The sequence below is a fragment of the Megascapheus bottae genome, chromosome 6 (assembly GCF_031878675.1).
Source record: "Megascapheus bottae isolate mThoBot1 chromosome 6, mThoBot2.hap1, whole genome shotgun sequence".
Taxonomy (NCBI): domain Eukaryota; kingdom Metazoa; phylum Chordata; class Mammalia; order Rodentia; family Geomyidae; genus Megascapheus; species Megascapheus bottae.
The window spans coordinates 45620561-45645393 of NC_143514.1; the positions used below are offsets into that span (position 1 = coordinate 45620561).

At 40.8% G+C, this 24833-nt stretch overlaps 1 long non-coding RNA gene across 1 annotated transcript in view; it reads right to left on the reverse strand.

Moving 5' to 3' along the window:
* Positions 1–24833, reverse strand: part of LOC150061742 (uncharacterized) — a 40786-nt gene that overhangs the window by 1973 nt on the left and 13980 nt on the right. The window lies entirely within an intron of this gene.

The following is a 24833-nucleotide window of genomic DNA, read 5'->3' on the forward strand; positions in this document are numbered from 1 at the left end:
ATGTGACCCCAGGTTTGACAATCGTAGACACAAGTGGAAGCTAGCAGGAGAGCTGCAAAGAATTTGGAAATGTTTTTGACTTGAGTGGTTTGTTCTGACTTAATACAAGAAGCCTTAGTCTCTCTGCCAACTATTATCAATCAGCACAGCCTGCCCCTTCCCCAGCCTATAAAAGGCAATATTTTTATTGTGTTGTTGATGTGATTAGTAAAGAAAAAGAAAATTTTGTGTGTGTGCTGTCCTCTGGGGATCTGGCATTCAATGCAGCAGAGAATGAGCCTGAGTGAGCCATGCTGATCTTGGCAGCCTCTGCTCTACACCTCACAGCCAGAGGCTTACAGTTTTATTTGTGGTGTGAGTTATACGCCAGGGCAAAAGCCCCAGAAAGGAGGAGGGGGAGGGAGAGAACTTCTTAAAGTTGAGAAAATGGCCCTGCATTCTCAAATGCAAGCAATTTATCTAAGCACCTGAGAATTGTAGAATCCTGGGGTCTGACTGTGATTTTATGTTTCTGGAGCTCCGGGCCCAGGTTTGAGCATGGAAGATTTTTTTTTCATACATTTAGAAAAGCCACAAAATCACTTTTTACAAGATATTAATGAGTACCTCTACTGCCTCAATAGTGACATTGTTGAAGATCTTAGAAAAAATTGTTTTAATAGTTTTAAGTTTAGGGGTGATTTTATTTTGAAGGTTGCTTCATAAAGCAGTTCATCAGGGTCATTAACCCAGAATGTAAAGCAGAGGACACAAAATAAGAAGAGCTCTTTAAGATCTCCAAGACCCACACTCTCTTTACACTGATGATGATGGTGGTGGTGATGATGATAATGATGATGAAGATGATGATGATGATGATGATGATAACTATAAGGCCCAACCCAAAGAAAGTATGAAACTTGTGCAAAGTAATGTCACACAGTGATAGGAGCAAGATTACATCCCAGGACCCTGTACTCTAAAGATATCTCCAGTAGACTTTTCCATAACCCAGAGGTAGCATTTCACCTCAGAAATCACAACTGGACTCCCTCTCTTATTGACACTTCTGCGGCAATGACTTTGAAAACTGCCTTTTATCGCTCTGGCTTTGGAAGGGCAAACACTGTTATCAATAGAACAACACAGGTGCCTCACACAGCTGGGTCCAGATGGAGCCAGGCAGGAAGTGAGACCCTTCCACCCAGGCAGACATGACCTGACCACCTGTCTGGGTTTTGAAGGGTCAAAGATCCTCCTTGGAGACAAGGACAAGAGGCTACTGTGGTGGTAAAGGATTTGTCTTTGGAACCAGACAAGAAGACATTTCATCCTAGGAACTCTATTTGCCAACCCCCACCAGCTTCGTGGTTGAGCCTTCATTTCCTCAACTACAAAATAGGGATGGTGATAGTTCAGTCACATGATCATATTTTGTGTATTTGGTAGCCACCTGTGGCTAGCTAGGAACCATTTTACTGGACAATACAGATACAGGAATCACAAAAATCTCTCCAAAACTGGGACTCACACCTGTAAAACTCAAGAGGCTGATATCTGAGAATCAGGGCTTTAAGAATCATCCAAGGCAAGAAAGGTATGGGACTCATCTCCATTTAAGCACCAAAAAATTGGAAGTGGAGCTGTGATTCAAGTGATAGAGTACCAGCCTTGAGTGAAAAAGCTAAGGGGACAGTCCCCAGGCTCCGAGTTCAAGCCTCAGTACTGGCACAAGGGAAGGGAAGGGAAGAGAGGGGAAGGGAAGGGAAGGGAAGGCGAGGGGAGGGGAGGGGAGGGGAGGGGAGGGAAGGGAAGGAAGTAGGGGAGAGATAAACAAAAACAAAGAAGGAAGGAAGGAAGGAAGGAAGGAAGGAAGGAAGGAAGGAAGGAAGGAAGGAAGGAAGGAAGGAAAGAAGGAAGGAAGGAAATTTTGTTGAGCATTGGAGGGCGAGAGTACTGGGCTCCTGACATCCTTTCTACATGACACCCATTACAAGGACACAGATGACTGGCTCTAGTGAGGTCTTCAGGTTTAAGGGTTCTTCTCTGCAGCAAAAACATCCAGCTTTCCCAGCTCCCTTCTCTTTTCCCTGGTCTTGACTCTAATGCTGCAAGGATTTGGCCTCCAGTTTAGGAGTCTGGCTAGAGGATCTCTGCTTCTTCCAGCTGAATCACAGGACAGGAAAGTATGTGGGCTTTTAAAAGCTGGGAAATGGCTCAGGTAAATGCTGATGTTCATAGCTAAAAGCCCTGGATTGGAGTCCTGACCCCTCCACTTATGAGTTCCTGACCCACTGGATTCAAGTCTTCAGCCTCCATACTTTCAGCACATGCTGAAGGGGTAATGAGACAATGGAGGCACAAATGTTCCAAATCTGGAGCAATCAGACATTTCTATGAGTAGGGAGCTGATGTTCTCATTCTTAACCTCATTCACTAAGCGGGAATCCAAAGGCAGGCAGGCAAGCGTGTTGCATTATCTAAAAACATTCTTCATAAGTCTGGAGATGAGAAGAATCTGGTACCCTAGAACCTCCTGGAAAGAGTTCCCTAGAGGAGGAAGAAAAGGAAGGAGGGAAAGAGCATACATTGTAACAATCACTTCAGATATACAGGGGGGGGGGGCAGAAACTTCACTGAGCACTCTCTGTGGGACAGGTGCATTTCTATTTGTGTTCTATATACCATCCCCATTTTGCAGATAAGGAAACCAGGGCACTAGAAAGTTAATAGAAATCACTGAGGTCATCCTAACTAGGTTGGGGTCCTGCCATGGTCTCAGGACCATGTACAAAACCTCTGTTCAGCATCATGAGTTTGCACACTGCTAGATGATTATATGACACACCTGTGTCTTTCAGAAAGGAAACTGAAAAAAGGCTTCGAAGGACAGAGCACTTGAACAGGGTCACACAAATCAGAACACTGAAAGTACCTGAATTTTTTTTTCTTTCTCTTTCCCTTTCCTTTTTGAAAGCATTTTCCTCTTCAGTCAACTCCTTGACTGAAACAGAAACCTGGCTCAGCTTGAATCTAACACTAGATATGGATCATTTTCTCACTTGAGTCCCATTTCTCCTTTGTAGGTTCAGCCAGAAGAGATCTACTGTCTAGATCATAACTCTGAGATTTTCAAGGCCTATTCCCCTCTATTTCCTTGTCTCTGCTTCTCCTTGGGAACTTCAGGCCGGTCAGCACTGGAAGGCAAGACTATATTGCCTTCGGGGCTCAAGTTCTGCTCTTCTGGCTGAGTTCTGCCCTTGACCACAACAATCTAAAAATGCAAAAGCAGCCCTCACTCCCATAGTTGAGCTTCAGCTCTAACACAGAGGAAGTGCTGACTCTCAGTGCTCCCTGAGCGACTTTTGAAGCTCACATTAGCTCTTCTGGCAGCTGCTACCACACTGCTGACTAATTACTCTCTCATGTCCCAATTTCCTGTCCACTGTCCTTTCTTCTCCATGAACTGGTTGCTCAAGGCCAATCTCAGTCGCATGATGCTGAGACTCCTGAGTGATTCCCTCAGTAGTTACCTTGGGGGAACCATTTAGGGGTGGCCTTTGAAACTCTTGAATACAATACAATAAGACCCACTAGGATGCTGGGAGCACCCTCTGATTTCTCCAGGGAAATAACACAAGACTTATCTGAGAGTCAAACCAGATGATCCATAAAGGACTGAAAAAAATACCCCTTCCTGGGAGTACTTGCTGCTATGGTTGACCAAGGATCACTTCCAGAAGAGTTTGGCAGCCCCAATTCATTCATACACACACTAGTTTTCAAGTCATCATTTGTAGTTTAGGCTTCCCAACCAGAAAGGCCTGAATTCATCTTTGCTTGTGACTTCAAGCCAAATCCTAACATCTTGAAGTCTCAATTTCTTCTCAACGAATGCCAGGCCACAATGGCACTTATTCCATCATGATGAAGAGAGGATGAAAGGAGAAGGTAGAAGGCAGAGATTGACCATAGTAATTTGGCATATTGGCAAGCATTTCTCCAGCCAGTGTTCACTGAGAGTCTACAGGGCAACTGGAAGCTACAGTGGAGAGAACACAGGTACTAACATCCTGAATGTAAGATCAGACTTATGTGGATGAGGACCCTTCAGAACCCAGACAAAAATTTCCTAGCAGAACTTTGTTCTGATTCTGCATTTGCAGTCCAGGGCTCCCCAATATTTGTCTCCCACTTTCAGAATACACATCTCCCCAGGGCTGCTTCTGAGCATCAAGCTTCTCAGATTTCTCTCAATATGACCTTGGGCAAATTTCATAACTCATCTAAGCCCCTGGCACATTTCCTTTACAGTAGAATAATCAACCCATCCTTCCAAGTTGCTCCCAGTAGGTTAACCAGAAACAAGCATGTGGCCCCAGGCAAGCCTGGCATATGGCAGATGTTGCATACCTTCTACCTCCATTCTCTTCTCCTGTCTTTCCAGCCCTCTATCATTATATGCCAAATTTGAGGGCCAAGAATTGGTGGCCAAAAGATTTCCCCAAGCTAGAGCTTTCTGAAAGGAGTTTCAAGTTTGTGAGGAAAATAAGCACTTGAGCCTCTATCCAGATTCAACAGCCTCTATCCAGATTCAAGACTACTAAGGGCTGTGGTGGATTTATGTCTACAGGGTTGCAGAACACAAGGAAAGGCAAACAGATTTTCCAGATTGTCTCAGTTTCCTCATCTGTTCCTGATGGGCAACTGGTTACTACCACACATGACTCAAGATGTGTGGGAAAGTTTAGTTTTCAGCCAGAGCTTCACTATCTATGTCCCTGTAAAACCTTAATCTCTTTGAAGAAAGGCCTGTGTGTTCTTCTTTCCCCTGTCCCCAGTACCTTAGCATGGAACAGTCAACATCAGTGGAATAGACTGATGGGAAACTTATTGTTTAACCTCATCCTCTTAAAATCCAGACAAGTACATCCATTGGCTAAAAGAAAAGAGCAAACAAAACTGTGTACAGAGTTCATGAGCTACCTGACAATCCTCAGCTAAGCAAGGCATCTTCAGACCTGTTGTGACGACCTTTCTGCTAGATTTCACAACACAGGCCATTGTGGCTGGGGCAGGGTGACACTGCACTACTAGACACGCCGCACCTTCCACCCAGGTGTCACTAAACCAACCCATTAGTTTCTCACACTGAGTCACGGATAAAGAGAACTCTAGACCTGAGGACAGCAAAGAGCCATCTTGTTGTACAGGTATGCCCAGAGATCCTTTGAGACAGCCAAGGAAAGCCGGGAAACCCTGTATGAGCAGATGGAAGAGATTAAGCAGGTAAAAGAACGTCATATGGGATCCACTCCCCTCTCTCCCAAGAGGCTCAAAGGACAACACCTATTAATCACTGAGCCTGGTGAACTAACTCACTTCTTACTTCTCACTGACAATGCGCAAATGTTGGCCCTGAACATCTTTTCTCATGACTGAGATCTCAGTCTGTGCACTATGAACCTTCCTCCTCATGAAAATCATAAATTTGTCATAGACACATGTGGCAGCAACTTTCATGCCAGGAGTATGTGGTAGGGGGAGAGATCAGATGGAAACAGAGGAAGCCAAAAAAGAGGAAGGAGCCAAGCTTGCTCATACAAAAACTACATTCGTCATTTCCAAAGGCACCATCCCCCTTCCACACACACAATGGCCTAAACATCTCCCACTAGATTTTTCCTCTTCAAGGTTTTATCTATACCACTTTTCAACCTACTATACTGAGGAACAAACTTCCAACAAACAAACCTAAGGAGAAAGGCTTAATGGTGATATTATGAGGATGACAGTCACTTGTCATTAAAAGAAAACTCGTTGTAGTCACCAAGTTTACTTCTCTCACATACAACAGGAGCCCAGATGAAATCACATTCTATGGTCACAGGGTCCCAGATTCCTGACATGGTACTCTATCACCCCCAATGAGTACCAGGGAAAACAGATGGAGGGGCATGACTCTTACATGTCAGAACTTTCCACAGAGGTTGCTATCCTAATATCTGCATTAGTGTTAGTATGTTAGTTATATCATTATTGAACAAGTTTTGCAGACTTTATTTCCAAAGCTACAAGCTCAGCTAAACATTCAGAGTTCCATCGTTAAGGAGGCTGAAGCTATGAATATGCACTTTCAGAATTTATTTCCCCTGCTCTGAAAAGTAGATTCAGGTATGACTCAGGTTTCTGACATATCCTGTATGCTCTTAAAATTTAAAACAAAAAACAACAACAAAAAATCCTTCTACCAAATCCTCAATGGGAATTTTCTGTGGGAAGATCCAGTTATGTGGTGTTGAACAAATGAATTTAAAGCATCTCTTCACTGTAACCCCATTCTGCGTGTGTGTGTGTGTGTGTGTGTGTGTGTGTGTGTGTAAGAGAGAGAGGGAGAGGGGAGGGGGGAGGGAGGGAGTGTATGTATGTGTATGCAGGTCCTGGCCTGGGAGTTACTACCCTGAGGGTTTTTTTGCTCAAGCCTACTGCTCTACCACTTTGAACCACAGTTCTACTTTTGGCTTTCTGGTGGTTAATTTGAGGTAAGAGTCTCACACTTGCTTGTCCAAGCTGGCTTTGAACCACTGATCCTCAGATCTCAGCTTCCTGAGTACCTAGGATTACAGGTGTAAGCCACTGGCACCTGGTTGTAACTCCATTCTTTATCAGCAAGAAAGTATTAAGACTGTCAGCTTTATAGGGTTGCTGGGTAGCTCACATGGCATCATGAGATATGCAAATAACTGACTTTGATTAAATATTTTAATTTAAAATATCACTTTAATATGCAATCAGTTTAACTAATGAGATACTTAGCACGCTATTCTTTCTTTGGGGCACAGCAGGTATTGAACTCAGGACCTCTAGCTTGCTAGGCAACTACTCCGCCACTTGAGTCGTACCACCAGCCCTTTGTATTCCAGTTATTTTTCAGATAGGGAATCATGTTTCTTCCTGCCAAGAGCTGACCTCAGGCCATAAACTTCCTACTATTACCTCTCAAATAGACAAGATTACAGATATACATCATATCTGGCTTAATTAGTTGTCTTCTTGCTTTAAACTTCAATCCTCCCATCTCTGCCTCCCACATATTTGGGAATTCAGGTATGTTCTCCCAGGCCCAGCCCTACATTCTACTTTTTTTAATACTAAAACTTCAAAATGCAGTATGTGTTTGGTACATACTGGGCTTCATTACTAGGAATGGTCCCATTTCATGTATTCGCTCGCCACAGGTAGCTATTGATTTGGATGTAGCAGGGAGGACTAATTTCAGTGTCCTTGCTGAATACTCCCTTAGCAGTCTATATTTGCAAAGTAACTCTTGCTATGGCAAGTATCTTGTTTCCTTGGTTTATCCACAAGCTATCCTCAAAGTGACTACCTCAAGGTCTAGCATACCTGGCATGCAGCAGACACTCAATAAAGACTTGTTAAACAAATATTATTCATTTCTATACCCCCCTGTGCTTGACCCTCTTAGGCATTTAATAAAGCCTTACTAAAGTAATGAAGTAATGCCCCCAATGTTTTAATGGTGAGTGGATTTGCTATTTGACAGCAGGTGAAAACCAGGCAGTTTATTGCCGAGAAGACAATGGCACCTTTCTAGCCCTTCAAGCAACACCTGCCCTTAAGTCCAATTTCCTTCATGGCCGCCTTTCCCCCCAAGCAAAGCTGGAGGTGGATGTGAAAAGCATGGGCTTTCTCACGCTACTAAAAATACACAATGCCTGCTGCAATGATAAGCAAGCAAATCAAGGACCCATAAAAAAAATATCCCAGCAAAGGCTCCATCTCTCCATTTCACAGCATGTCTTCTCTCACGAGACTGACCCCCAACGTAATGCAAGGTGAGAAGCTCTGAGGAGGTACCAGCTTCCCTCCCCTCCATCTCTGTGAGATGCAGGGAACTTTACGATGAAGCCAATACCAACCATAACAGACAGCTCAACCTCAGTACCACCCCTTTCTAGTCTGGTAACTTGAACTAATGCAGGTTTTCTGCCAACTATATCCATCCTCTTGCCTGCAGAATGGCAGTACCAACTCAGGCTTATGCAGCCACATTGTTGTCATTCTATGAGAAGAGAGAACCCGTATGTGTCACACTTGGTGAGGAGTGACATTTACCCTTTCTTCACCAGCCGGCACAACTATTCTGGATGATATTCACAAAGTGAGATGAAGCATCATTTACGTCTTGACACCCAGCCATAGGCTGGAGGAGTTTCTTAGCATTGTGTCGTACTTCCCGCCTACCCTTTCTCCATGGACAAAGGAAACACAAACACTATTTAGAGAGATCTGGGCCAAGTCATTTCTTTGGAGACTGGTGGCAGGCCAAGAGGCTAGTGACAAAGGCAGCATTCAGCTGCAACTCCAGCAGCCTGATGGGAACCTTGTCCCAAACATTCTTGACAGGGCTTTCTGGGGGGAAGGTGTTGCCGGCCTCCAAATATTTGTTGCTCTGTTTCCACAGCAACCACAGTGGCCATAGCAAAACCCTGAAACTTGCACATCCAAACCAGAGGCGCTGCAATGTGAAGCCTGATTGGGAGGTGTCCTTTCCATACACTTGAGGAGTTTTATACACTCCTTTCAAAGAGTACTCAGCTATGCTTCAATCTACTGCTGCTTTGACGGTGAAGGCGTGTGTAAAGATGGGCCCATTGCCTTCCATCTGTTTTAAGGGACTTAACGCTAATGGGAAGCTTGTTTGCTTCATGCATAACAAGGCAGCCCAGTGTACTGGGCTGGTTCTGACACAGGACAGTGCCAGAAATACTATCTATGACCTGGGCATTTCGTGTCATTGAGCCTTTTCCCCAGCAAAAACTATCAGTGATGCTGGAGGCATGGTTCAAGTGGAAAAATGTCTTCCCAGAAAGCATGAGATCTTGAGTTCAAATCTCAGTATCACCAAAACACATCAATAAACCCCACATTAGCAAACATTTAGGAATACCCACTCTGAGCTAGATACTAGGCTTACAAATCTGAAAGCACTCAGCTATTGTCCTCAGGGAGCTCATGGACCTACCACACACAGTTGTAGTAAATATGAGGCTGGATCCTGCCATGTGCCCCTGTCAGGCAGCCAGTGAGAGGAGCTATACCATAAAAGCTCATTTCCCTCCTTCTTCAAACTGACTTATGAATAAGAGTCCATACACTTTTATAACATAGTTGCAACCACGATGGGTTTGCCAGTTTGGGTATAACTGGGAGGGACTAGTCCCTTGCTCATTTTATCTATCACATCTTTGTTATAGCATGCTTCTCCTGTCTGAAGCTTGCTGAACTCTTTGCTGTCTGCTGAATCTGGAGGCACAATAGTGGCTGTTCTCATGGCAGACTGAAGGTGCTGACGCACAAGATGAAGTGGTTGGCTAGGTCACCAAGAAATTCTAGGCAATGCTGGGGACTCACAGCGTATATTTGCCAATTTATTCTTTTAGCAAGTAAGTCTTGGGGAGCTGCTAGATACTGACATTGTCCAAGACACTCAGGATAAAGATAATAAAGGCATTTGTATTAAGAAAGTTGAAACTCTAGGGGGAGGAAGTAGATTAAAAATATACATAAAATACAAATACAGAGCACATATAATACTCAAGGAGTACTAGGGACAGGAATCAGAGTGGAAAAAATGATGCTGGACTATTTGGTCTGAAGTTCTCGCTGTCGATTTAAGAGAAGTGAGGACCTAGCTGGATGGGGTAGAAGGAAAGGCCAAGTATCAAGCTCTGAGGTGGGAATGGGTTGACATGTTGGAGAACAGCCAGGAGGCTAGTGTGGCTGCAGCAAGAGGAATGCAGACACTGACAAGAAATGAAGCAAGAAGAAGTAGCAAGAAGTAACATCCCAACTCATAAAAAAAAAACAAAAAACCTCAGAGACAGTGAAATAAATATTGTATTTTTACCCCCTACCAAGTGAAATGAGAGCCATAGGCAGGATTGGGACATAGGAATAACAATCATGCGGCTTAGTGTATCAAAAAAAAAAATCCCCTGGCTCCCACGTGCACAGTAATCTTGAGGACAGCAAGGGTGAAAACAGGGAGACTGGAAGGAGGTCACTGCAACCAGACAGGCGAGCAGGGGTACTGACATGATGAGGCTTGTGATTCTGACCACTTTCTCAGTAAGAGGCTTCAGGATGCATGTTGGAGGCCCTATGGGAAAAGGAAGGAAAGTAAAGAGCTCAGGGACAACGCCCAGGCCCAGAGTTCAAGTCCCATGATCGACAAAAAAAAAAAAAAAAAAAAGGACAGTGTTTGAGAAGCTCCAAGCAGGGATTGGTTAAGGTGAGGACCAAGAAGTTACCTTTGGAGTTAGCAAAGCATATCCCTTATTACCTTTGACCATGTCTCTTCCGGTGAGTAGTGAGGGAAATACCAGATTGAGTAGATTTGAGAGGTAATAGGAGAAAAAAGTAGAAACTAAAAGCGGGTACAAATCTTTGAAGAATTTGCCCCTGAAAAAAAGGACTAGAGAAATAAAAACCCAGGGACCAACAGGAGGTCTCCTCTTTGAGTATGGTTGATGTTACTTGATGGTGCTGATAGGTATGGCCTACCACAGAGGGATACACTGATGATACAGAAGAAAAGGGGGGAGAGAGACTAGAATAGGACACTACCTTTGAGTAGGTGAGAAACATGGGATCCATTATAATCCCTGGTGTGTCTTTACAACAATGACATGGCCCATCTGTTCATAAAACCATACATATAAGGATAATTTTACACTTTGGTAAAGTGTGAACATTACTTTCAGTTACAAAGTAAATTTGCTAGGAGATGACAAACATATTTCCCAAGGGGTCTTGAAAAATTTATCTTGGTGAACAGAAGCCAGCCACTCCTGCTGGGTTCCCCTATCTTTTACACACTCACATCTAAGTGCAGGTGTCTCTGGCAGCTGTCATGACAGACCAGAACTCCCCACAGGTAGGTTCTGCATTCCATTCTTCAGCCTGTGCCTAGCCAATGTCTGACACCTGCGTCTGCATAAACCTTGTGGGAGAGGTAAGAGTAGAAAAAAATATGTGGAATCAGATCGACCTACCCTGTAGAATCTCTTCCTTTTTAAATAAAACACAGACCTAATGTTATTTTGTAAAATGCCTCCCCACAGCTGTGTGAGTACACATTTTCTTTGTAATTTGTGAAAGAAGGGGGATGGGAGCAAACAAGGAAGAGGGATTCAGTTTCTACTGTGCTAGGCATTCTGCTAGGCAGAGTTACCTGAATTCTCTCTCCATAGGACTAAGAAAATACATTATTCCACATATTGAGAATTAGCAACACAACCTTTCAGTTAAAACATCACATAATGGATTGGAATGCCTCATATTAGAGTAAGTTTCCCAAGAAGAGTATGTAAATATTATCCAGATAATCAGCATCAATGGTTTTCAGACTTTATTACCTTGTGGTCCCAAGAAATAGTCCAAATTGTACCATTATAGATTTGCATAATAGATGCATACCCAGAAGTTTCTCATTAAAATATAAGTCCATGAACATGGGACATCAGGAGGTGTGAAAACACAGTTTTATATGTACATATGCTGAATCCTGATTGCTGCAGATAAAATCAGACTCTGGTACTATTTTATGGGACATAGTTTCCTCATCTGTAAGATGAGAATATCACCAAGACATTCACTCTAATATCTATCTAACATGTTTGAAACAAGCATACTGCACATGGAAAATACTTAACAAATATTGGCTATTAGGTATTTGGTTCGCCCAATTCTTACAGCTTATGCTATCCTGCCATCCATAGGTATCTGTTTTGGGTCATTCTTAACCTGTTAATCCAGAGTTGGTTCCCACTAGAAAGACTGGGCTTAGTTGATAAGAGCCTGTGGGGACTGAGTTGCTTTGATGGGGTGACCAACAGCCCCAGCCAAAATGGTCCCCTTTCTGCTCCACAACTACGCCCATCTGCCCTGTCTGGGCAGTGTGCAAAGATGTTTATGACGACCTCATTTGTTTTCTTTTCTGTTACTTCTACCTTCCAAAGGCCAGGAACTGCTGAAATTAAACCAAGGCAGGGGCCAGGGGAGCAGACAGGACCTGGGCCAGGGCCAGGAGTAATGAAGTGGAAAATGTTCACACCACAGGCAGCATTACAATGCACCTGTACAAATAAAATGAGACCTGATTATCCCTTTCCTCCCCAGGGGCCCAACTGCCTCTCTAACGTCTTTATGGCTTCACTCTTGGCTTGGACGGATCAATGTTAGGTCTATAAAGAAGATAAGAGACAAAGACATCCAGAACAGAGTAGTTAGAGATGGGACTGAATGGGATGGCATAAAAATTTTTAAAAAGATAACCTTAGCCCAAACATTTCCTCAAAGGTCTGGTGCTTTCTTGGAAGGCCTGGTGGCTTAAAACAGGAATGCAAGGAAGGTCAGCTAATGAGTACTAAGTCTGTGCTAGGAATTAGATTATTTTCATACACCTTTGCTCATTTCTCCCAACCAATATGGTTTTGCCCCATTTCTCAAACAAGGAAACTGAAGTCCAAAGAAAGAGGACCAGCAGGTGATAAGTCAAGACTGGAGGTGAGGCACCATCACTTCTTTTTTTGTTGTTTTATGGTGAAGCTGCCCAGATCAGTGATGAGTTATTGAATGAAAAACCAGGGATCCCAGGCTTAAGCATGGTGATCCCCACTTCACTGGGCAGCACAATTACACTTAGGCACATGTTAGCAAAGATGTCTTTCTGGAGCTGAAACTGAACATGAGGGCATACCTTCACCCAGAAAGAGGTCTGTGGACTGCTCCATTACCATGATGGCATATGGGAGAAGGGACCTTAACCAAAGTCATATCTTTCTGAAGCAATATAACTCTGAGTTTCTCCCAATCTCATTGAGACACAGTTTCTCCTTCTCTAAAATGGTAATTCTATGACTGTAAGTGGTATAGCATCTCTAAATCCCAAAGATCTGCAGCTCCTCACCTTTTCTGGGCATGTCTTGAAGTTATTTACACTCAACTCTTACTGTTGGTATATCTAGAAACCATTATGGGAACAAGCAACAAGTAAAAGCTTAAGGTAAACTTCATTTCCACTCACATCTACCAGAGTTAACTTTCATCACTACCTTCTAACAGTAGCTAAGGACGTGAAGAAAACAACTAGACATAGCAATGAATCTCCTAGAGAATCTCACACTTAGTATGCCTTCAGTACATGTGAGGACCTTCAATAAATGATGATGCTTTGCATACCAAGGCATATGTAGAGAAAGTACTTATGGGTGTGATGTTGTTGTGGTTAATCTTGATTGTCAACATGATTAAATTAAAAGAATTTTTAGGAAATCAGTAAAGCACACCTGCGGTTCTGTCTATAAGGACGTTTGGCAGACAATTCCACAAATAAGTCTTGATTAACGGTTGATCAGTGATCAACTGATGGAGTCAAAAGTTTAACATATTATTGGGAAGTGGTTTAGCTGCAGAAAGTGGTGGCTATTTGGAGGAAGTGGATCCTTGAGGGCAGGGGTGTCTTTGAAGGGCGTATTTTAGTCTTGATCATGCCAGCAGTTGCTCTCTTAGCTTATATTAATCTGTCTTGCCTGGGGCCCAAAGCGCAGGATCCACACAACCTCGAACTGAAACTTCTGCAACTATGAGCCAAAATAAATCAGTCCTCCCCAAATTGATCATGTCAGATAATTTCGGCACAGCAATACGAAAGTAATTAACGTGGCAATCCTGAGTTTTACACGCTGAAAAGCTTAGACCTCTTCCTTGATTAAAACAACAATTATAAAAATTCATAGCAACAACAATGAAGAACATTGAACATAGTTCATTCCTCATTTTGAAATGGGTGAAATTGGGGTTTTTGGAAAAAAAAAAAAAGTAAGCAACCTTGGAAAATTGTCAAATTGGTTCCAGGACCAATTTGCGCATCAAGTACCTGACATTTGGTGCTAGTTGTTGACCAAACCATGACACTAGAAGTAAGGGATGCAGGGAAGAAACTCTGAAAGCACTTGACAGATTTGGATAAACTGACATTCACTTAAGAATTACTATGACGCCGGGAGTTTGGCCTAGTGGTAGACTGCTTATCTAGCATGCACGAAGACTCAGGTTCGATTCCTCCGTACCACATACATAGAAAAAAGCCGGAAGTGATGCTGAGGCTCAAGTGGTAGAGCTCTAGCCTTGAGAAAGTCCAAGGACAGTGCTCGGACCCTGAGCTCAAGCCCAGGACTGGCAAAAAGAATTAGTATGAGCAACATGAAGCTGGTCACCTCATAGCTTCTGTCCTTGATCAGAATTGATTCAATCTATATAGGATGAAACTGAGACCTACAGAGTGGAACTGAACAGTCTACATCTCAAAGGGATTAAAATTGTCTACCCAATAACTTGCTCATATTTATAAGATGTAGGCTTTAGGAAAACAATCCAGCCTTGACAGGAAGGATCTCAGACCACCAATTTCATAGTAGCAATCCATGCAGCATTAAAGAAATAGATGTTCATTAAATAGAAATGTTAACACTCACCAGACAGTTCTTGTTGGCCCTATTTGAGCTTCAGTGAATAGAACTATCTTGAACCATGGAGTCTGAGGCCACTGGGATTCACTATGCATCCATCTTTTGAAACTCCTCCATGGGTATCAGTTGTATGATGGCCACCAGTGAGGACAGGGGATTCTCTATAGTCTTGAGCCTGTATGATCTCTGGCCCATGACCAGCTAGCATGGCCCTCACCGACCATCCCCAGCTAGAGATCATGTCTCTCTAGCTTTGAGTGTTGGCTCTCATATTCCCATCCCTAACTACTCAGGCTTTCTCTGAGACTGCTCTTCCATGCCTTGGTCTATCAAGGCATCTTTGCTATGATGCTTAATTCACAGTGAGTCACTCAACCATCATACTATCTTTGAGAACCACCCACTAGTGATGATGTTTTCACAAGGAACACAGTATATTCAGACTCATAGCTCTGGTAGGTAAGCATGCTATTCAGCTCCAAGTAAATGCTGCATAAGTGTTTGTTGTATGCACAAATGACTGAATGGTTGAATAATTCCATCTTTAAGTTTTTATTTTTCTCAAAAACATTTTTGTCTACTTGCTACTAAGGTAGATTACCCCAAATCATGTTCTGTGAAATGTTACCAAGTTGATAATTGTTGTCCTAATCAATTAGCAATATATATATATATATATACATGGCATACTTCTAAAACATATTCTCATGCATATATATTAGCACACCATGCAGGTTACTCTAGTCAAACAATATATAGAGGGAAATGATACATCAGGCATTGGAATGCCTGATGTTCTCATGAGAGATTCCTGGTTTACAAACCTACAACATTCCATGAAAAAAAAAAAAAAGGGTGAATACTTACCTCCAACTCACTCACAGATTTTGTTTTACTTGGCTGATTACTGACATATATTTCATATTGTTTTCTCAAGCATTGTTTGTTTTTTTTATGTTATCGAGTATGCAGTGCATTAGAATGAATCAAAACAAATATTCCTTACAAAATTTACATCATCTGGGAATCTTACTTTAATCCACATGTACACTCTACTTGTAAATTCCTTTTGGTATTTTACCAATATATTGTTTTCTTAGGTTTCTTAGATAAATAATTTTGAGAAGTAATAGCATTAGGCAAGCAATTATAGGAGTGATTATTCTGGCTGCAACTTGCTAATTTCTAGGGAGAAGCAAGCACATTTGGAAAAGTAGAGGAAAGGGTAGATGGAATTATAAAAGGCAAAATGAGAATCCATACAACTTAGGATTTTAAAAGATATGGACCTATTATAAACCCATCATTAAAATAGTATTAGCCAGATTGGTGTGGGAGCTATAAAATATTCATGGATAAACAGAAATAAGGGTAAAAATCCAAGCTAACTTTTAAAATGGAAACCAATGGTTTGTTCCTCTGGAAGACAGACACATGAAATGTCATAGAAAGTTTAAAAAAATAAAATGACTGTATAAGTCAGATAAATGTAAAAGAAAAGCAAAAGACATGAAATATTAATAAAAGCAAAGTTTCAAAGGGAAAACAGAATAATAGTAACTTTATATTGAAAAAATGTATAAGTCCAAGGATAACATAATTGCAGTAAGATCATTTGATTTAAAATACAGTAACTATGAAAACTAGTAAGAAAATGGCAGTTTCAATGTTCACCTCTTCTCTTAGATAATTTATGATTCTTAAATAAAAATTAAATAATTTTCTGACTAGAAAAAATTAATGAATAGAACCATCTGCACCAAAGTGATGAGAAATAGAAAAGGGCCATAGAAATTAAAATGAGCAGAAGTGGTGTTGTGGCTCAAGTGGTAGTGCACTAACCTTGAGCAAAAGAGCTCAGGGACAACTCTCAGGCTCAGGTTCAAGCCCCATGACTGACCAACTCCCACCCCCAAAGAACAAGGAAAACAAAACAAAAAAACCTAGGACTGGTCCAAAATAAATTAATTTTCAAAAACAATAAATAAAATTAGCCAGATGCCAGTGGCTCACACCTATAATTTTAGTCAGGAGGCTGAAATCTGAGAATCACAGTTGAAACCAGGACAGCAGGAAAGTCTATGAGACTCGGATATCCAATAAACTACTCAAAAATATAATAAAATAAAGTCAGAAGTGGCGCTGTGGCTCAAGTGCTAGAGTACTAGCTTGAGCAAAAAGAAGCTCATGGACAGTATCCAGGCTCAGAGTTCAAGTCCCAGGATCAGAAAAAAAAAAAAAAAACAATTAACTAATTTGAGATCAACATGGAGTATATGAGAGTGACTTCTCATATAAGCCTAAAGATTGCTTGATGTGAAAATAAAATATTTTTTTTAATTTGAGACAAGCTTTAAAAGAAAAAAATTTAATGTAGAATGAATATAATACTCACAGAAGCGATAAATGGCTCAACAATGCTACATAGAGCTGTGTGTTGATACTTCAAAAAATGTTAGACTGGGTGCTGGTGGCTCATGTCTATAATCCTAGCTTCTCAGGAGGCTAAGATCTAAGGCCTGACATTCTAAGCTAGCCTGGGGAAGAAAGTCCAAGAGATTCTCATCTCAAATTAACCACTAAAAAGTTGGATGGGAATTGTAGAAGGCAAAATGAGAATCCATACAACTCAAGATTTTAAAAGGTGTGGACCTATTAGAAACTTACCATTAAAATAGTATTAGCCATATTGGTATGGGAGCTATGAAACATTCATGGATAAATAGAAATAAGGTAAAAACCTGGGTTAAATTTTAAAAATCATAAATTACCTAAGAGAAAAGGTGTACACTGAGATTGCCATTTTCTTATTACTTTTTATTGGCTTGCCATTTTCTTATTATTTTTCAAAGTTATTGTATTTTAAATCAAATGAGCTATTGCAATTATATTATCCTTGGGTTTATAAATTTTATCAATATAAAGTTACTATTGTTCTGTTTTCCCTTTGAAACTTTGCTTTGACTGGTATTTCACTTCTTTTGCTTTTCTTTTACATTTATCTGACTTATAAAGCCACAGCTTATTATTTCAAACTTTTTAGTTGTAGTGCAAGTGGTAGAGAGCACCAACCTTGAGCAAAAATGAGCTCAAGGACAGCACCCAGGACCTTAGTCAAACTCTAGGACCAGCACCAAAAAAGGGGGGGGGAGTTTTAAGTTTGGATAATTTTGAGAAAATACAAATGATGAATTAACCAAGAAGAAATAGAGAAGTAAATATAACAGTGGTTAAAGAACACTTTAAAAATATTGTCTTCAGGGGCCAGAAGTGTGGCCTAATGGTAGACTGCTTGCCTTGCATGTATGAAGCCCTGGATTCAATTCCTCAGTTACACATACACAGGAAAAAAAAAAAAAAAGCCAGAAGTGGTGCTGTGACTCAAGTGGTAGAGCAATAGCCTGGAGAAAGCCCTAGAACAGTACCCAGGCACTGAGTTCAACCCCCAGGACTGATAAAAACAAAAACAAAAACAAAAACATTGTCTTCAGTATTACCCTCACTTTTGAAAGCCTCAGCCCTTATAAAGTGAATTATTTCATGCTTTAAGAGATTCTTATGCTATACAAAGTGTCCTACAACAAAGAGTTTTCTCATTGATTTTATACAATCTTTATAAAGACGGATATTAAAATCTGAGAAAACAAAAACGAGCAATTGTAGCTCAAGAGTGTGTGAAAATTCTAAACAAAATGGCAGCAAATTGAATTGTGTGGTGTATTAAAAAGAATAATCCACTATGACTAAGTAGAGTTTATCCTAGGGATGCAATAAACATCTTGATTAATAAAGAGCAGATAAATACAAGTTTGAGTTAGACAAATAACAATGGAAAACTACTCTTGATACATCTTAGATCATGTCACACAACTATAGTTATTAAAATTGTGTAATGTTAGTATAAAATATAAGCAGATGAATGGAATGCAATATATCCAAGAAATGGATTATATTCGGTGCAATAATTAACAATAGTAACATCTCAAATCAATAGGTAAGAAATGAACAGAAAGAAATTCTGGGCTAGAAGGGAATTAGAAGACAGCTGTTCACTAATATCTTAGACTAATATCTTTGGCCTAGTGGTAGAGTGCTTGCCTAGCATGTACAAAGACCTGACATCGATTTCTCGGTACCATATACATAGAAAAAGTCAGAAGTGGTGCTGTGGCTCAAATGGTAGAGCTCTAGCCTTGAGAAAGGGCCTGAAAGACAGTGCTCAGGCCCTGAGGTCAAGCCCCAGGACTGGCAAAAAAAATAGAAAACCAAGCAACCACCTCAAGAGAATGTGAACAGGACCTTAAAATCAGTTTGCAGAAACTAGTACAAAATGAAAATGTACGACTCTTTTGTGTTCCAAATCATTAACCATTTCAAGATGGTGACAGCCAAGGATTACACCAGATAAAAGTATGCAATTGTGACTGCTCAGATTGCACCCAGGTGCACGGTTCTATCACAAAGGACATGAAGGAATGTTTCTAAAGAGCTTTAAGAAATGATAAATATACTAAATATTTTGTTCTGAGATGGCCAGTGGTACCTATTTCCCCTACTCTTACAGCCTCATCAAAATTAAGTGGCAAAACATAGACACACCCACAGGTTTGCTTGCTCTTCACTGAATTCCCAGAAATATACCAGTTATATCGTGCTTGTTCCTTATTGGTGGCAAAAGTACAAAACATCACATTCTATAACTTTGCCATTGCACAGCATTTCCATACACATTGCTTCTTTTGACCATTATAGACAGCTTTATTTTGCCCATGGTATTGGGAAGAAAAGTGAGATCAGATAAATACCAGTAGATCCAAGGCACACAGCTGGACAATTAGCTGTGTAAAACCAAGTATTCTGATGCTAGCTTATTCAGTAATTTACTCATGCATCCTTTCATCTCTGTGAACTGCTCTGTAAAAACCCCCTCCTAGATTCTGGGGAATTCACAGTTTCTGGCCTGAGGCACTCAAATCTTAAGAGAGAAAAGCTACCAAGTAAACTAGTTCCATCATATCCCAAGATGAGTAAAACAAAGAACAGCAGCAGGGCAGAATGCTGAATTCTATCTAAACAGGTCAAGGTAAGCTTCATGGAGAAACAACTATTCAATACACTTTCGAGGGTGAAACTAGAAGTCTTCCATTACACAGCTGAATTGAACAGACACAAAGAAAGGTAAACATCCCCCCCTGGGCTCTCAGGGTCTGAAAACTGACTGGCTGAAAAGCCCACACCCAGGTGATACAGTCCAACCAATAAGAATTTGGTGCCTTTCAGAGTCATTTTCAAAGACCACTTTTCCTAATAAGTGATGGAAACAGGAGACAAAGTTAGGAAGGGGCCAGGACATAAAAATAGCAACAACAACAACAAAAAAAAGCCAGGGGATAATCCACATCATAGAAGCATTTCCTTCATGAAAACCATGCCCTAGGCCATGTCCATTGTCGAGGTTGACTGTACCACCAGCAAGTGTCCAGATAAGAACATATTTGCCTTCTTACTACCCAGGGAAGACTTTGTCTATTTGCCCCATGGAGAAGGTAGAGGAAGGTAACTTTTCACCTTCACAGTTCAGTTTATCTCTAGGGCAAGTACAACTAATGGTACCTGCTGTTTGACAGTTTATAATTATTACTTAGCTGAGATGTTCCCTGGAGGACTCTAGCTGCATAACAGATTTCTATCAAATACTTGACCAACAAGGATCTCATTGCTATAATGATTTACATCAGATACAGCGTTCTAATAACAATAAAAAAGCCATGTTAGCATTTATTGCATTGCTAAACTCAGTGTGGTTATGAAGTAGGGATATGATAGCATTATAGATTTGGTTCTGCCACTCATTGGTGACAATGAATACCTTAAGTGATTCAGCCTTGGTTTCTTTCTGTGTCTCATGACATGAGTTTAGCAGCCTTATAGGATTTGTATAAGAATAAAGCAATATAATGAATGTGAAAGTATTTGTTATAAAATGCTTCCAAAAACACCTTATTATTCTTAATGATATTCTATTTTACTCAGGGAAAATGTGTATGTCACTGTAATTATGGCCTCAAATCATCATTACTGGTGTGGGGTCACATTATTTGTAGTAAACAATCAAATTAAGATAGGATGGATTTAATAGTCAATCACTGTAGGGCATGAAGATTAGTAAGACAGCAGTTGGGACCCTATCAACCCTCTATCATAGATGAAAACTATATATACCCATAGCCAAAGCCTAAATTATGTGTCACAAAGAAAATATCACAAGAGCAGCGTCTTCTAGTAGAGTCTGGTCCCTTAATTGCTTCTCAAGGAACTGGCATCTAATGGCAGGTCAAGCCAGACATAAAAACATCATCATTTAAGGCACAAACATTAGCTTTTCATGGGTAGAATATTAGGATTGTGTGAAAAAGACAAAGAGTACCATTATCTCAGGATGAGCATCAAAGACTTCTTCCTGAAATAGTTGACTTTTGACTTGGCTGTTTCAATGCATACCAAAGACTGTTCAGTACAATGGAAAGAACATGAACTTGCAGCTCAGCAACTTATTATTTATTGATCCTGACCAAATGTAAAGTGGCACAAAGCTACTGACCTGAAAGCATGTTTCTAACATTTGTTTCAACTGTAGACACAAAAATATCTGAGCTTTAGCTGGTGCGGTGGCTCTCGCCTATAATCCTAGCTACTCAGGAGGCTGAGATCTGAGGATCGTGGTTCCAGGCCAGCCCGGGCACTAAAGACCATGAGACTCTTATCTCCAATTAACCACCAGAAAACAGGAAGTGGCTCTATGGTTCAAGCTGTAGGGCAGTAGCCTTGAGCTAAAGAGCTCAGGGCCAACGTCCAGGTCAAGAATTCAAGTCCCACAACTGACAAAAAAAAAAAAAAAAAACTACTTGAGTTTTCACCATGTACTTTATTCCTGACCAAATTATGTTTCTGAAAACTTAATGCAATAATGCAGCTGGGGAAAAGTTTTGAAACAATTGTATGTGTGCTACAGAATGTTGAGAATAATTTGAGCATTATAAAACCATACAATTTCTTAAATTCTAAAATGCCATTCATTAGAAGAAACACCACTGAATTGTTAACTTTTAGGTTGAACAGGAGAGATTATACTATATGCACGTGCCACTTGTAAGATCTATATTGGTTACAAGAAAATTAAATTTGAAAAAGTCTTTGAATTTGAGGACAAGTGACTTCAGGTAATCCTTAAAAAACGAAGTAATCTGTCCCAGCACAGGTGGCTTATGCCAGTAATTCTAGCTATTCAGGAGCCTAGGTAAGTAGGTTCAAAGCCATCCCATGCAGCTCTGAGAATCAAGGGTCCAAGCCAGCCCAGGCAAACAAATGGAAGACTTTTTATCTCTAACAAACCAGCAAAAAGCCAGAAATAAAGGTGCAGCTCAAGTGGTACCAACCTCAAGCACAACATCCAGTAGGCATTTGAGGCATTGAGTTCAAGCCTCTGAACTGGCACATGTGCATGTGCATGTGCACACACACACACACACACACACACACACACACACACACACACACACCCCTAAGCAGTTTGGTTGGCAAGAAAAAAAAAATCACATTAAAGAAAATCAGGCAAGTACATGCTTAAAACTTCCAGCACACATCCACCATTTGGTAGCGAGAAGCAATGCAAATGAAGAATGAAGGCAAACCAATTACACTCAGTTCAGCTTTTGGTATCTTTGGGATACCAGGAGATATTCAAGAGACAGGTGAATCAAAACATCTGATCAAGAGATTAGTCAAGCATACAGAGCTGATAGTTCTGGTTCATGGGCTACGGAGACATGCACTAACATTGCTAAAAACTCATATATAAACAAGTTGGGTTTTGATGACCCAAGGCCTCTTAAAAGTCTAGTCAGAAGCTTCTTGCCTTGTGTCCTGATCAACTATCCCCCTCTTAAAGACATAGGGGTTTGTTTTTCAAATCTACAATTTCTCCTGGCATTCCATTTAGTCATTCCTATTTTTCACCACCAGATTGTTTGCTGGGGAAAAGAACAAAAACAGCAACAGATGTCTTTGTTTTGAGGTTTTGAAAAACTCTCTGGTTAAGATAACACTTTCAATTAAAGAAATTATATCATCCAAATACCATATGCCTCAATTGCAAAAAAAATCACCTGCTTTTAAAAATTATTTGAAAAGAGCCTTTAACCATCACCCTAAATAGGTCTCTTCTCAACTCCCCTCAAGTTCAGAATGGTTCTGTTCAAAAAGGTAAACAAGATGGACATCCTTACATTTGTGCTTCCAGTTCTGTAGACACCATCATACACAACCCCCACACACCGTGCTGAGTATAGCCTGTGCTATTCATCGTCCATCAGAGCCTAGCCTATTTTAGTCACTAAGCAAATAATGGTGAATCATTAATTCATTTCTCTTTTTTTCTTTCCATATGTTTCTCCCATAGCCCCATATTGTCTGAAAGGTTTCTGTGCTAAGCACTGAGAACACAAAGATAATGGAACTGATTTCCTTGTCCTTAAGACACTAGATCTGGAGAGTAGTGGGTCATATAAAAGGAAAAGGAGGAGTTTTCTAAGGCTTAGGTCCATTTCTAATTTGATTGATAGTCCCTTCTTTGCAGAATCACAAGCACTCAATAGACTTTCAGTGCGTGCTATTACATGAGATGTTGGTAAGGGCATATACCTTTCTTAGACAAGCAAACATCAGGACGAAGAATCTTAGGGGAAGTTATAATAAAGCTCTGAATGGAAATGAGCAGAGAAGGGGTCAGTGGGGAAGTAGGATGTACAATGAATTCTGGGATGAATGAGGAGATAAGGGGAGAGCTTGCTAGAAGGGAGGAAGCACTTTATCCAAAGCACAGAGATACAACCATGCTTATGGGATAAATGTTAAACTGAGCCTTCTAATGTAGTCACCCAGCAGATAAGAAGACATATGATTCTATCTATGTGGAGGGTCTTCAGTTTGGTGTGGAGAGGAGAGGGGGGTAGTGTGGAATTGGGGAACCTTTGCAGCCTGTTACAATTTATAAAGCAGTACCCAGTTGAGCTCAAACTCAATACACTGTACTAGTAACATGCTATGAACACTGAATGAAGGTCTAATCTGCCTTGCTTGACCATAAACAAATCCAAATTGGCTTCAGCATTTATGGAATGTTCTATACATATCCATTTCCTACTCATAAGACCCAGCTCTATGCCCACCTGCCAGCCAGATAGAAGACATCAGTGAATGCCTTTGCTGCTTATCCCTAATGGAGTAGAAACTATCAGCAGATCAGAAGCTGCTCTATGTTCCTTCTCTTCCAAGGTGTTCTGTTCCACCAAAGACTATATAGCTCCTGGAAGCTCACAGGCTCTCTATGTGGCTCCCTGCTTCTGGTTCCATAACTATCTCTTCCTTCATCCTGTAGGCTAAGGATCCTAACAGTCACCTTAAATTGCTAGCCCTAGGACACCAATCTGTCCATCACTGCATCTTCTATCCAATAATTTATTTCTTCCAACTGTTCAGTTTGAGTCTCCTAAGAGTCTCATATTTCTTCCTCCCATATGCCAAGTATACTCTAAGGTACTTTTCAGACATTTTTCATATAATCTTCCCAAAGTTTCAAATAAATAGTACTATTTCTATTTACAGGTTAAGAAGATAATCTGGAATTTAAATTTTTGAATCTCTCTTTTTAGAAGAGTCCCCAGTCTATGATCAATCCTTGACTGAATAGTTGTTGGATTACAAGTTCTATGTATTAAACACTAATATAACATTCAGAGGACATGGAGTTTTTGTAATTCTGTGGTAATAGGAATGGTTTTGGAGTCCTTTTGAAGAAGAAGAATTAAAATGTTTCCTGAGCTGGGGGCGTGGCCTAGTGGTAGCGTACTTGCCTAGCATGCATAAAGCTCTGGGTTCGATTCCTTAGAACCACATACACAGAAAAAGCCAGACGTAGCATTGTAGCTCAGATGGCAGAGTGCTAGCCTTGAGCAAAAAGTGTCCAAGGACAGTGCCCCGATTTAAGTTTAAGCCCCAGGACTAGCAAAAAAAAAAAAAAAAAATCCCAACCCCTCTGCTGACCAGCTCTCTAAGCTTGAAGTCCTTGCACAGAAATTTGAGTACCAATCCCTAATTCATAAGATGGCTGTGGGGAGAAAACAAGATAATACTCACATGACACCCAGGATTAGAAATGACAGGCTTACTTTTTGTACACTCTGACAAGTATTTGGAGACCACTTGAAAACTCACATGGGCAGCAGTCCCTTGTTTTCTTAC